At 35.9% G+C, this 13,641-nt stretch overlaps 1 long non-coding RNA gene across 1 annotated transcript in view; it reads left to right on the top strand.

Annotated features, from left to right (window-relative positions):
- Positions 1-9,468: 9,468 nt before the first annotated feature.
- Positions 9,469-13,641, top strand: part of LOC144370068 (uncharacterized) — a 72,210-nt gene continuing 68,037 nt past the window's right edge. The window contains exon 1 of the long non-coding RNA XR_013430002.1: positions 9,469-9,655. This is a non-coding gene — a long non-coding RNA (uncharacterized LOC144370068). The remainder of the gene's footprint in view (positions 9,656-13,641) is intronic.

Here is a 13,641-nt window from a genome sequence, read left to right as displayed (position 1 = left end):
ACCTGTGGTAAACTAACCATTTCTATCCTTTTATTTTTGAAGCATAAACAGATGTGCAAAAAATATAATATAACAAAACAGTAGGATATAATAGTAATAGACTGATGGTGGTAGCCCAGCAAGACCTGTCTATTCAGATTCTCCTTTGCCTCTCTGAGTGGCATTAATTTGTCTGAGTTTTAGGGTCAAACTCTGTCTGGATACAAGGACTTATGACCTATAATCAAATAAGGTAAGTAAGAGAATTTATGACAAATTCATATACAGGAAGTATTTAGAGTAATATGTTTAGGTTTTATGACTAACTTTGGGAAAAAGAGGCTCTAGTTTCTACGACTCACCTCAGAGCAGAGGGATTCTAGTTTTGGTGATTTGCCAGGTGGGAGAATGAGGTACAAGAGTGCAGGAGAAGGTCAGAGAGGAACTTTGTTTCTGAGGCAATACCCCTCCACAATTAGGCATTGTTCCTGAGCCCCAACATCAGTATTAATTTACTCTATGAGAAATCACACCTGAATGACTTCAAATCTCTTGGTATAAATCTTCCTTTAATTTTATGGTATCACTGGCAAAAGAAAAAGGGTAACACTTTAAGAACACATAGCATGAAGTGGAAGACTGAAGTGATTTGGCTTTTACATTTGACTGTCTACTCTCAGGATTTAGGTGCTTGTGATTTTAAAACCCAAGATGGTGGTCTATTATTCTTGGCCCACTTGCTTGCAGTTTTTTTTCTAGAATGCTGGCATCCAGCAACGAACAACACAAGTCAGAATATTAGTAACATTGACACAAATAACTCAATAACATAATCTATTTTCTAAAAAATCCTGCTGCATTAACAATGTCATAAATTAAGTTCCCACACTATAGAGTTGTTGCTAGCATTCTACAGTGGTTATTGACTAATGGCCTCGCACCAGGCGCCATGTTTAATGATGGAGGATGGATTCCTAGGATACATTTCATAAATCCTTTCTGTGAAACCTGTCGCATGTTGTTAGAATAATGCTGCATTTAATCACGCAAACCCGACTCCAAAAAGTAAGAGAGCTGCAGCCTTCACTCTTAAGACAAAAGTGAACAGAGACAGAGACAGAAGGTTTCTCTGGAATGTGCCAAAATGAATGGCGTTAAATAACACTTGTGAAGAAAAAAGAAAAGAATATGCTTGGATCAGGGAGGGAGTGGAGAAAATGCAGCAAGAATGAGTGCTTCGATTATAAATGGCATCTATTGCAGCTTTGCTAACAGTTCTTTTGTCTTGGGAAGCAAAGTCGCCAACTAGGTTGTTAGTAACAATGATTTCCATTACTTTGTCATGTGTCCCTCCTGGAGGAGAGTCTCTGCACAATTCATTACATAGTGTGGGTTTGTTCATTCTCCTTATAGAGTTTCTGTCAGATTTACTGTCATTTAGCTTGCCAGCTTTGTATCATGTTATTAAAGCATAGAATAAATGAGAATGATTTCCTTCCATACCTCTAACTCAAGGTCTTACAACATTTGTTTAGGTTACAGTATGTAATCAGTGAAATATCCTCCCCTAAAGCATAGGAAGGACTTTAATTTTAATCCATTTGTCAGGTGTCATGCATTTTTAAAAGACTATATTTAGTGCAAAAAGCCCTATGGCTCTTCTCAACCAGCATATGACAGTGGAAGGAAGCAAATGTAATGTTAGAAAACCCTGTGGGATCACCCGAAAGTGTCTAGAAGATTCCTAACTGTGGAAGGAAACAATTTAGGGTTTGCCATCATTTTAATGTCATTACAGGGCAGGGCAGCTGTTGAGATCCATTTAAGAGGAACATCTGATGAGAGTGAAATGTCACGCTTCTGTGTCTCTTCCCCTGTCGCATGCCAGAGAACATCACCCTAAAGAGGAACATCACCCTGAATTGAGTAACTGGGGATTCGGGTAATTGAGACTTGCTGAAAGTCAAGGGCAGCTCTCATCGCAGACATTTTGATTGCATCCCTGTTGCTGGTGCCTGGTTCCTGATTCATCATTTCTTGCCCAGACTAGAATCATTTCCTCCTCCTTTTTTTTTGTTTTACTTCAAAATTAGTGTTCCTAGTTTTCCCTCCTGTAGTTGCAAGGATGTGCAGTTCCTCATCAGCTTACAGACAAAACCAATACATCTCCTTGCTTTTTATTTTAGAAGATACAAGTAGTTGAAATACTGATATTTTACTTGACTCTTAAAATGACCTTGAAAAAAATAAGTGAGCTGTTATTGTTGCCCACATGAAAAATGTATGCTTTGGAAGATCTATGTGTATACTGTTTGCTTCTAGACACAGAGCTCATAAATGACATATGCTGTTGAGGATTTATTTTTTAAAGATTCTAGGTGTAAGATAATAAATATAGGAATAGATTTAGATTTGCAGGTGGGATAGTACAACTGTGTTAGAAAAGTAAATATTTATCAATAAAGGGCAGTGTTTTCAGAAGCCACATTCTGTTCTTCATATTCATTTATTTTTTAAAGATGGGCTACGTATGCAGCCTCCTTTAAAAATAAATCTAAATTCTCTGAGACCAGTTATGTTTCAAATTACTGAAAGGTTGTTTCTCATGCCTCACACAAAGCCATGATAAGGAGTAACCCCTTTTCAGTATTTTTTCCATCTCCTGATTCTCAGTGATTTAAAGGAAAACGGTCTATGTTCAGAACCTGTCATAAATACACTGTCTGGGAATATAACCAGGTAACAAGCTCAATGCTCTTCCTGTCAGCTTGTCCTGACCCCAGATGTCGTATAGTAAGCCTGACATAGGACATAGGGTCAATGTAATGGCTCATGTATTGCTGTAGAATCCTAGTGGTAAATGTTCTGGCTTTTCTAGTAGCCATCTGGTGCTCAGGGATCCTCTTTAAATTCTCTTTGGTATACTGTGACTTTTTGTTTTTGCCTTCCAAACAGTGAGGCACTACCTAAATTAACTAAACTTCATGACTAGGTTTTAAAAAAAATCTCTCCTTACTTTTCTCCTGAAAACTGTCAAAGGCAGATAAGTGACATTTCATGGAGCAGGCCCCAAGGCAAGATGACTCTTGGTCTAAGAATGATGAAAAAGAATAAATCATTCTTGGCTGGTCTTTTCTGCCTATAAAGGACCTCATAACCTTTACTCAATATAATATTGATCAGGGATAGACACTTAAAATCATTGAATGTCTCTCAGATCACTACTAAATTGGTGAATACCTTTAAGAAATACTATATATATAATATATATAGTATTTCTACACACACACACACACACACACACACACACACACCAGACAAAATAGCTGCTTTCATGTAATTTACCATGTACTGAGAAGCAGAGAAATCAAGCAGATAAATAAGAAAAAATATAGTAAATCCTACGGTATATATTATCCTGGTAAAGGGAAATAGGTGAGGCGATCAAATTTCATGAATAAAGGAACACTTATGTAATAGGCTTAAAGAAATGAGGGAAGTGTTTCTGCTATAAGGAATACAAGTGTGAGTTAAAATCCTTGAGATTAGAGCATAGTTAGTGTTGTGGAGAATAAGCAAGTAGGCAATTTGACTGTGATTGAATTCACAGAGGTTTTGGAGAGATAGAACATGAGGTCATATAGCCATTGATAGTCTTTGGCTATTTCCCTAAAAATGCTGCAAAACCACTGAAGAGTTGTGGTTTATGAACCGATTGATACAAACCATTTCATAAGGATTGCTATTGTACTTATTTGAAAATAGATTGAGCACTTGGATAGAACTAGACCAAATCAGAGGTGTTGTGGGAATAGACTAGAGTCCAGTAGGATCTTGCCAGTCTTGTCAGGAGCACTTTCTGGTTTGAAGAACATTTACACATCTAATTTATAAAACTAAAAACAACTGACCAGACAAACAAACAACAAAGCAAAACAAAAACAAAAAGAAAGAAAACAAAAATTCTACAAATTATAAATGTTGTGGAGCTTATAAGACTAAAGTTATTAAAATTTTATATTTCATGTCAAAAAAATAAACTTCCTTAACAGAAGCTATATCTAGGTAAGCCTCCATTACTCTATATTGGCTGCTCTCCTCTCCTATGCATAGCTTCTTGCTTCTTCCCATATTCTACTTTCACTCAGCTTTCAAAATCTCACCGTAGACCTGTTCTGACTACCATTTAAAGATTGTAGCTTATAGAATTCACATAGCTCTCAAGAAGTTGCTAATCTTTTTCCACCACCATTTCAATGGTAGATGAAATAAATTCATTGAGACAGCTCCAGAAAAACGTGCCTGAGGCTTGCTATTTGTTGTCCCCTCCAGGGCGAAGCCAAGCACTTCATAGAAGCTCTACCTATTCTTCCCTTGTAATAAAGAAGGTCTATGAGTTGGGCCAGAATTGTGGTACTTTTTTCCCTTCTATCTAACTTTACAGAAGTTTATGTTTTATAATGTTTTGCCACGTCTTTTAACAGGAAAGAAACAATCACCTTTTCTTTTCCTAGTTTCCTCTCACAGTCTGATACTGAGGAGTAACAATGTATTATCAGATATGCACATGACTCTAGGTGATTTTTAGCTTGTGGTATTCATATCTAAGTGTGTTCATCTACCATGAATGCAATAGGATATAGCCCAAAGGTCCACAAAGGATATAGCATAAATATCCCATAAATAGTCATAGGATATAGCATAAAGATCCCATACAGGCCCATGTGTGGAAGCCTTGGTCCCCAGCCTGAGATTATATGGGGAGGATATAGAAACTTGAGTATAAGTAAGTAAGGTCATGGGGGTGTGTCCTTGAAAGGGATATTGGGTCCCTGGACCTTTCTTTTTCTTTGCTTTCTGGTCAAAAAGATTGCTGCACCATGTGCTCCATGATGAGCTTTGATGCCATGGAACCAAAGCAACAGAGCCAAAGGCCATCAACTGAAATTTCTGAACAGTGAGGCAAAATAACCCTTTTCTTCTTTAAAGTTTATTAATCTCTGATATTTGTCACAGCAGCGGAAATCTGACTAACATAAGGTTTGAATAGCTTTTTTTTTTTTTTGGTAAAAAATAATTACCCAAAATGAGAATTATTTGCTTTCATCTTAATTGAGTTCTTTGAAGATAAATGCTATGCGGTTTACAATCTCATGAAAAGTTAAATCCTTTCTAGAAAATATCTACCTCTTTTGGTGAAAGTTAAGCCATTTGTTTTCTGCAGCTGATTGGCTGAAATACTACAGCATGTCAGGAAATTTCCTCAGTTTTAAATTGAATATGGCAGAAACAGCCTTAAGAAATGAGAAAAACATAGACCTAGACCAATCGTTCATTGAAGAGCTCATGTGCTGAGCAAGTCACCTGATACCCTGGAAAAGAATTAATAACAACATTGAAATTCAAAGGCTTCTCCAAGTTTTGGGTTCCCACTGGAGATAATGGTAAAGGTGACTTGGGGTCTAGAATTGTTCAGGAGTACCCTTCCTGTTTGCTTTCATCCCCCTGGGATTCATATATACTACAATTTGGGATCTCTGACTTGCTCATACCCTCACTCTAAGTGTAGGCATACAATCACCATTCTGCTCAAACCTGCTAAACCTTGAGACTCCTCCCGGACAGCCCCCGCCCATGGTCACACATGCACAGAGAATGAAGTCCTGTCTGGTCCCTCTAGCCTGCTTTGCTGATTTTGATTTACAGACCAAATTATAGCCTTTGCTCATTGCATTTACAGAACATAAATATTTCTTAACCTCAAAGTATTAGCAGATAAGATTTTTTTTCTTGAATGTCCCATTTATTTTGCCACCTACCATCAAAGATTTCTCTAAAGCATGTACATCAGGAAAAAAACAGAAGTTACTAATATTGACCTTTTGATTTGAATGTCCATCATTGTCTAAACTGGGGAAATAAGTTCCTCATTTTTATTCGACTCAAGTTAGAGTTCAACTTTCAATTCCTAGTCTGGCAATCCATAGCCATAAAATTTCTGAATATCTTTAGGGAAGTCAAGTGGTATGAAAATACTTCAGTAGCTGGCTCTCTAGTGTCTGATTTAACTTGTACTTAAATTTAGCTTCTTAAGTATCTTCTTAAGGGAAAGTAGTTCAGCAGGAGCCAAATAAAATTGAAGTGCCTATTCTCATCGAGTTGTTAGATCATCTAGTCTCCATTTTACCCCCAATTCCTTCTTTTCTTTTCTTGTGAATCTTAAGTCTTTTTTTTAAAAAAATCTAGATCTCAAAGGAAATCAGAAAAGTCTTGGACAAATGCCATATTCTCCTCTATGAAGGATTTTGCATTGACTTTCATCATCATCTTATAAATGAGACAAGTAAGTATTTCTTTAATATGAATTCTTTTCCTAGCTCATGCAATGCATTAGATTGAATACAGCATGTGCACATAGGCTTTATCCCTAAGTCCATAGCAATCTGCTGGGGAGATGAAAATATCATCATAGCTAATATTTATTTAGTAACAGGATGGGCTTTGTTTTAAATATTTTGCTTATATAACTTATTTAATCATCACAATAATCTTAGAAAGCAGACAAAATTATCTTCTTATACAGCTGTGGAAACTGCAGTTAAAAAAAATAAGAACCTGCCTTAAACCTTTTTCTATTGTTATAACAAAATATTTGAAATTTATACTTTATAAGGAAAAGAAGCTTATTTTCCCCACAGTTCTGGAGATTCAGAGCATGGTGCCAGAATCTGCTGTTTTGGTGAAAATCTGACGGTGAACAGCATCAAAACAGCAGGAGCAATGGTATGGAAAAGGAATGTTGGGGAAGTTCCAGATTCACTCATTAACAAACCATTCTTGTGAGAAGTAATCCAGTCCTACAAGATCTGATGCACTTCCTGCTTTAGCATATGGAACTTTGTGGAGATACACTATATCCAAACGATAGTAAACTTAAGGAAGATAAGAAGATTGGTAGAAAACTGAACATTTTTGTCATTAGGGTAAACCTCACCTGCCGCCCCCCTCCCCCAAGTAATTAAGGCTTTTACAGCATCTACTGGTCCTGACAGTGGGATTTCAGAGAAAGGATATGGTTAGTGCGTATTTGCCAAGATCAGGACTGATAAAGTCCTCTAAAACTTCCTTTCCTTAAACCTCCCCAGTACCTGATGGAGAACAGGGCTCTGCTCTTATCGGAATTATCTCTATTTCCTATGCCATTGCTAAGGTTGTTCATAGCCTGGAAGATCTTCTGTTCCTGTTACAGACCCACCTGTAGATTGCAGGTGGCATACTTTCTTCCCTGCATGCATCTTTTCAAAACTACTCACAGGTGAGCATATTTTCTCCCCTTGCAGCAAACCTTAACATCACTCAAATCAATTTCCCTTGAAGCAATGGTTATTTTGACATAAGACAGGACTGTGTAAAAAGGCATTAAAATCAGGGTGACAATATTTAAGTTTAATCATCTATTTAATAGGACACTTTCTTAGGGTCATGGGAACTGTCAGTGACATTAAAAACAGTTTAACTGTTTAAAGGCCATTAATCTGGTAGGAGATGTACACACTATTTCAGGGAGAACCTAAATTGTTTTAGAGTTGCTTTGCTAAGAGACACTTAACCAGTATTGTTTATGAGACTACAATTAAACAAAAACAAAGAACCATGCAAAAATAACAACAAAAAAAAAGGACAAGAATTGCTCTAAAACTTGCAGAAAGAAAAACCACCCATTTGCAGAATATATTAATTTCAAACAAATATTCTTTGTCTCAGTACCACACAAATTTAGTTCTGAAGGAAAGCTGATGTACTATGAAATACCCCAGTTCTATGTTGAGTCTCATTTTTAATATTTCTTTTCATGCACATCTTGGGACAGGCTACCATTCCTTTCCTTTCTCGAGGCAGAAGAACTACATGGCAGGTAGGATGAACATAATCTTCAGCTCTCTCTCCAGCCTCAAGCTTACAGATGTCTCAGTTCTTGAGCATTTGAGGCACACAGATGGAATATTTGAGATTTTGCTCCCCTAACTAATAGGGAAACATCTGAGTAAATTAAAACTTCAGGTCAAGAAGGGGAAGAGGAAAAATAAGAAAGAAATTGGAAGAGGTCTACCAATGTCACAACTGAAGAGTGTATGCTTCATTTCCACAGAAAGTTTCATGGAATGATTGAGACCTGGCTTCAAAATGAATTGCCGCTTGATGTGTCTTTGCAGAGATTTCACACACCTCTCAGGTTAATTTCCATTCTAGCTTTCAGGTGAGCAAAGGAGTAGGTGGGAATGAGGTACATCTGAAAGGATCAGGCAGCCCAGAATGAGCAGTCAATGATTATATAAGACTTTTGTGGCACATGACTAAGCATTTTTAGGTGCTTGTGTTTGAGAGAGAAGTTTGACCTCCATCCTTATTATTCCAAAAATTAGACAAAATTCTATGCCAAGGAAAGGTCTGGAGGGGTTCTTCTCTTTCTCTAAGAATATATTTCTAACCACTCTGGAGAAATGAAAATTCAAAATATAAGTGAAGTTCAATCTTAGAAAAATAAAATTGTATTTTTCACATCCAATCTCTCAACAGACTTCAAACCCACTATGTGCAAAAAGGACTCGAAGAAAAACATGTATACGACTGTTAATTTCACCATCCCGATTTAACTAACTACTGTTGACATGTCAATACTTTTTCTAATTCTCTTTCCTAAAGCACATAATTTATACGTTAATAATAAAAATGGCAGTTCAGATTCCTCATCATCTCCAGTAAGCCTCTAAGGGAGGTAGCAATATGTGCCTGCAGGAATGGATGTTTAGCAACACACTTTTACACACCTACAGTGTGTGTTCTTAAAAGAGAGAAGAATAAGAAGAGTTGCGTTAGTTGAATTTTCTAATGCAAATTCAAGGGTGAATGGGAAGAAAATATTGAACAGTAAAATATTGTTCCAATAAGGATTTTAACAGGAATGAGAAATGTTGAATGTTCAATTTTTCAAGAAAGTTTTGGGAAGTTCTTATTTCATGCACAATTGTAACTGGGTTTTCATGTTGTGTCACTGAAACTCCTCCAAGCCTCAGAAAATCATCTACAGATTTCCTTTTTGTGTGGTAACTTACATTTTACTTTTGGAGTTTTTTTCCAGGTCAAGGTCCATTAAAGGTCAGAGAGAGAGAGACAGATGTTTGTTCCAGGATTCAGACAATAGTAAACAAAACACAGCAAAACAAGACAAAACTTGCTCACTGAGCAAAAAGCTTGTTTTTTTTTCCCCCTTTTGGCTGAACGGACCCAACTTTGTTTTTTAATTCACTCCCCAAGCATGATATCTTATCTAGGTGTGATTAGGGCTAAAGATTTTTCAATCAATTCAATAAATGTTAGTTTGGACATAGTGCATCCAAATCTGGCCAATCAGAACAGAGGAGAGATTGCTGGAAGCTTAAAAAAAAAAAATTGTTTGGTCATGGCTGAGAGTTACAGAGTCCACCTTGTTCTACTTGATATCAAAATGGAAAACTGACTCCCTAATTCTGCATCCATTTTCCAGCAGTGAAAGAGACAAGACTTCTGCCTCATCAGACAGCTCACAGGAGAGAAGGAAGTGCCAAATACCTGATTCTACGCTGACTTCCTAGAGTCATGTACAGTCCAACCTGGAGCTATTCGGACCAGTGGCCAGGTTTGCTGTATGAATTTTTAATGTTCTCTGGGAGTTTCATGCCAGGATTGCATTTAGTACTTTTGGTCAGCACTTCTATTCCTTGTATCTCTGCTTGATAGAGATGACCTGTAACACTCTGGTTTCAGTGTTTTTAAGAGTTAAACTGTTTATAAACACTTATAATATACTTCCCTGTTTAATTGTCTAATCTAAGTTTGTTGCTAATTTTAATAAATGAAAAAATGGTTTTAAACCTTGTTGGAAAATAGTTCTGTGTGCCAATCTTAACTATTAATTCCTTCCTCATATTTGGTTATATTCATTTTCTCATTCAGTGTTTTGTTCATATTTCTGATTAAATTTATTTGACATTTATCTCCTTTGTTATTTTTAACGATTAGCATCTGGTTTTAATTTTAAATTTCAAATTATTTTGTAAAACAAATTTTTCTTTTTTCCCCCCTGTATTTCTCCTACTTGTCTTTAGTATTTTATTTCAGTGGCTTCTTTCTTTGAAAATTGACTTCATTTATTTTTTTTTCCATGATAAAAACACACAAGATTGTGATCTTTTTCAATGGCTTACTTTTGGCAAGATTTCACTGGTATTACTTTATTTTTAAAATTTTTTCAATTAATTAATTTATTCTTTTAATTGATTTTTTAAAAAAAAATAATGACAGTGGAATGCATTAAATTCTTACTATATGTATACAGCACAATTTTTCATATCTCTGTATATAAAGTATGTTAACACCAATTCGTGTCTTCATAATGTACTTTGGATAAAAAGAAAACAATCTTTCTTAAGCTGATGGGCAAAGAGAAAGTAAATGTATCTAGCAATTTCACTAGTTATAAATGAAAACTTCTATACATGAAAATATTACACCAAATGAAAAGATAAGAAAGTAGGACTCTATTATCAGATTGTGAAAAAATGCAGGGCAGGGGAATGCATCTTCTTACAAAGATCCTAGGACAAGACGCTGTTGGTGAATCAAAAATAGGCAAAACAAAGCAATGAACACTTCAGACAATTGGCATTACTTTATAATATTCTTTTATTTAATCTTGAAAGAAGGACTGTAAACCTGTAAATGTGAAAGTCTGCTAGTACCAATATATTGTGATTTCAGCCACTTTTAATGTCACATTCACCTTCCCTTGCAAGTTACATTCCCTGTCCCCATAGTTGCAATGTGGTGACACTTGGACTTTGAATAAATGGAAAAATAGATGATTCTAGTAGAGAGAATAAATTGGTCAAGTAACATTGGACAACGTGGTTGTGGTGCTTTTTCAGCTTTCCAGTGAGTATAGATGTTGCCTCCCTGGTATGTAGAGATAAAAATTGGTAAAAATGTTACATTTTATTTTCCTCATTCTCTACTTGGTGTATTATGCTCTTCTAGGCACTTGACCTTGCTTTAATTAGGGTGCATCAATTTTGTAATTGTATAGGCTGTGAGTGAAATAACTCGTAACAGCATTCTAAAAACATGTGCACAGACTTTTCATTGTGACCCGTCATTGTGGTTCCCCTCAACACATCTTCCCATCTTTTCCATTCCTCAGTGCAGTCAGTGCTTTGGACCTGTAATTAGAACCTTACTTGCAGTTTAACTGTACAAGCTTATTAGAGTAGTTATTGTCAAAAATAGAAAGAAAAAAAGGGGACTGAAGAAATGAAGGAAGGAAGGGAGGAAACAAGTATTGTTGAGTATGTTGGAAAAGTAAACTGGTACAACCACTGTAGAAAAAAGCCTGGTTCTTCCTCAAGAATTTAAACAGAGAGCTGCCATATACTACAGCAATCCCACTTCTGGGTATACACCCTGAGTAATTAAAAGCAGTAGCCATAGCAGCATTGTTGACAATAACCTAAGGGAGAAAGAAAACAATTGTGGAAGAGTAGCTTCATGGATAAATAATATCTGCCATATACATACAATGAAAAAAATTTTAACTTTAAAAAAGAATGAAGTTCTGATACAGTTATAGTGTTGATGAACCTTGAGGATACTTACCAAGTGAATAACCCAGTCATAAAAATATTATATGACTCTACGTATGTGAGATTTTTAGAGTAATGAAATTCACTGAGAGAGAAAGCAGAATGAAAGTTACTGGTGGCTGGAGGGGAGGTGTAATCAGTACTTATTTTTTCATAAGTATAGAGTTTCTGTTAGAGAAGGTGAAAAATTATAGAAATAAATGATTCTTATGATTGTACTATATTGTGAGTGTGTTTAATATCAGAGAATTATGTATTTAAAAGTGTTAAAGTGGTAAATTTTGTGATGTATATTTTACTACAGTAAAAAAAAAGATAATAAAAGTTGGTTTGGGTTCCACTTAATTCTTAGCCTTCTAAAGTACTTATGACTAAGTCATAAAATATGCGTGCTTAAAAACATGAATGTAGTCAAAATCGCTCACTTCTAAGCATATTTCAGTGCATTGAGATTCCTACTTTTAAACTCTTTCTGCAGGAAATTCTACTAATCTCATATATAAAACTGCAAGTTATGTATAGCTGTTTTGTGATTCTTATTTCTGACTTAATGAGATATACTTTACTTATATTGGTGCATGATCATTATACATAGTAGTGAGACTCATTGTGATATATTCAATTCAACATGAACAAAATCAAACAATATGATTAGGTCAGTTTCACTTTACAATGCTTCCTCCCCCACACCCTCTCCACCACTACTCTACTTATTTCCCTTCTACTTTCATGAGATATTTACCTGCACTCCCCACCTCATTTTTCCTTTCTTGGGGGGGGGGTTCCACATATGAGAGAAAATGTATGACCCTGGACTTTCTACATTGGGCTTATTTTGCTTAACATAATGCTCACAAATTCCATCTATTTTCCTATAAACCATATAATTCCATCCTTCTTTAAGGTTGAATAAAGTCCCACTGTGTATACATGCCACATGTTTTTTTTTTTTTTTATCCATTCATCCATTGATGGAAACATATGCTGGTTACATAATTTGTGCCACTGTAATATGACTTAGAATTGCTTTGACTACTCTTGGCCTTTTTTCTTCCATAAGAATTTTAAGACTGTTTTTGTTGTTTTTAATTCTGTAAATAATATCATTGGTCCTTTGATAGGGATTTCACCGAATCCACAGATCAGTTTTTGTAATGCAGCAATTTTATCAATTTTTTTCCTATCCATGACCAGAGGAAGCATTTCCATCTTCTACTGTCTTCTTCAATTTCTTTCTTTAGTGTTGTATGATTTTTGTTGTCGAGGGCTTTCACCCCCCTTGGTTAGATTCATTCCTAATTTTTTTCCAATTGGCTGCATTTTTTAGGTATTATTCCTTTAACTCAATCTTTCAGGATATTTATTTGATACCTATTTTATGCTAGATCATTATAGGAGTGCTGGTGATTTGGCAGCAAATACACCAGATAAAAATATCTGGTTTTATGAAGTTGATATTCTGAAGTGGGTAGCCTGGGGAATAACTTTGTAAAAATAAATAAAGCATATGATATTGCAAAGATTAACATATATTATAAATAAGAGTAATATATGAGCACACTCATAGTACAGTACCATATAGTTGTCACTAGTGTAGGGTGAAGGCACAATGGGTAGAGGACATCTGGACAGGAAAGCAGTGAGAGGGTAAACCATGAAGCCAGCAGAAGGGCAGAGATGCAGGAAGAGGTAAGAAATCACATTCCTTCAGAGGAGAAAACACAGCTGGCATGTTTCAACACAGGAAGACAGTGTGACTAGGGCAGTGGGCAATGGTAGCATAACAGAAAATGATGCCAGAGAAATGGGAAGAAGGGAGGGCATAGCAATGCCTCTCTGGCCTAGGAAACATCTGTAGCCTCTTTAGTCTTCTCACTCAAGGGAAAAGGAAATGTTAGGTTGATGGTAGAGATAGGAAGTTCAGCAGAAGCCCTAAAATTACCAAAATCTCAATGGTACCTTGTTTCAAAAGATGTATGTGACAATT

The sequence above is a fragment of the Ictidomys tridecemlineatus genome, chromosome 2 (genome assembly GCF_052094955.1).
Source record: "Ictidomys tridecemlineatus isolate mIctTri1 chromosome 2, mIctTri1.hap1, whole genome shotgun sequence".
Classification (NCBI taxonomy): domain Eukaryota; kingdom Metazoa; phylum Chordata; class Mammalia; order Rodentia; family Sciuridae; genus Ictidomys; species Ictidomys tridecemlineatus.
Note: the sequence above shows the minus strand (reverse complement) of the source record. Positions and strands in the feature narration are given on the sequence as shown.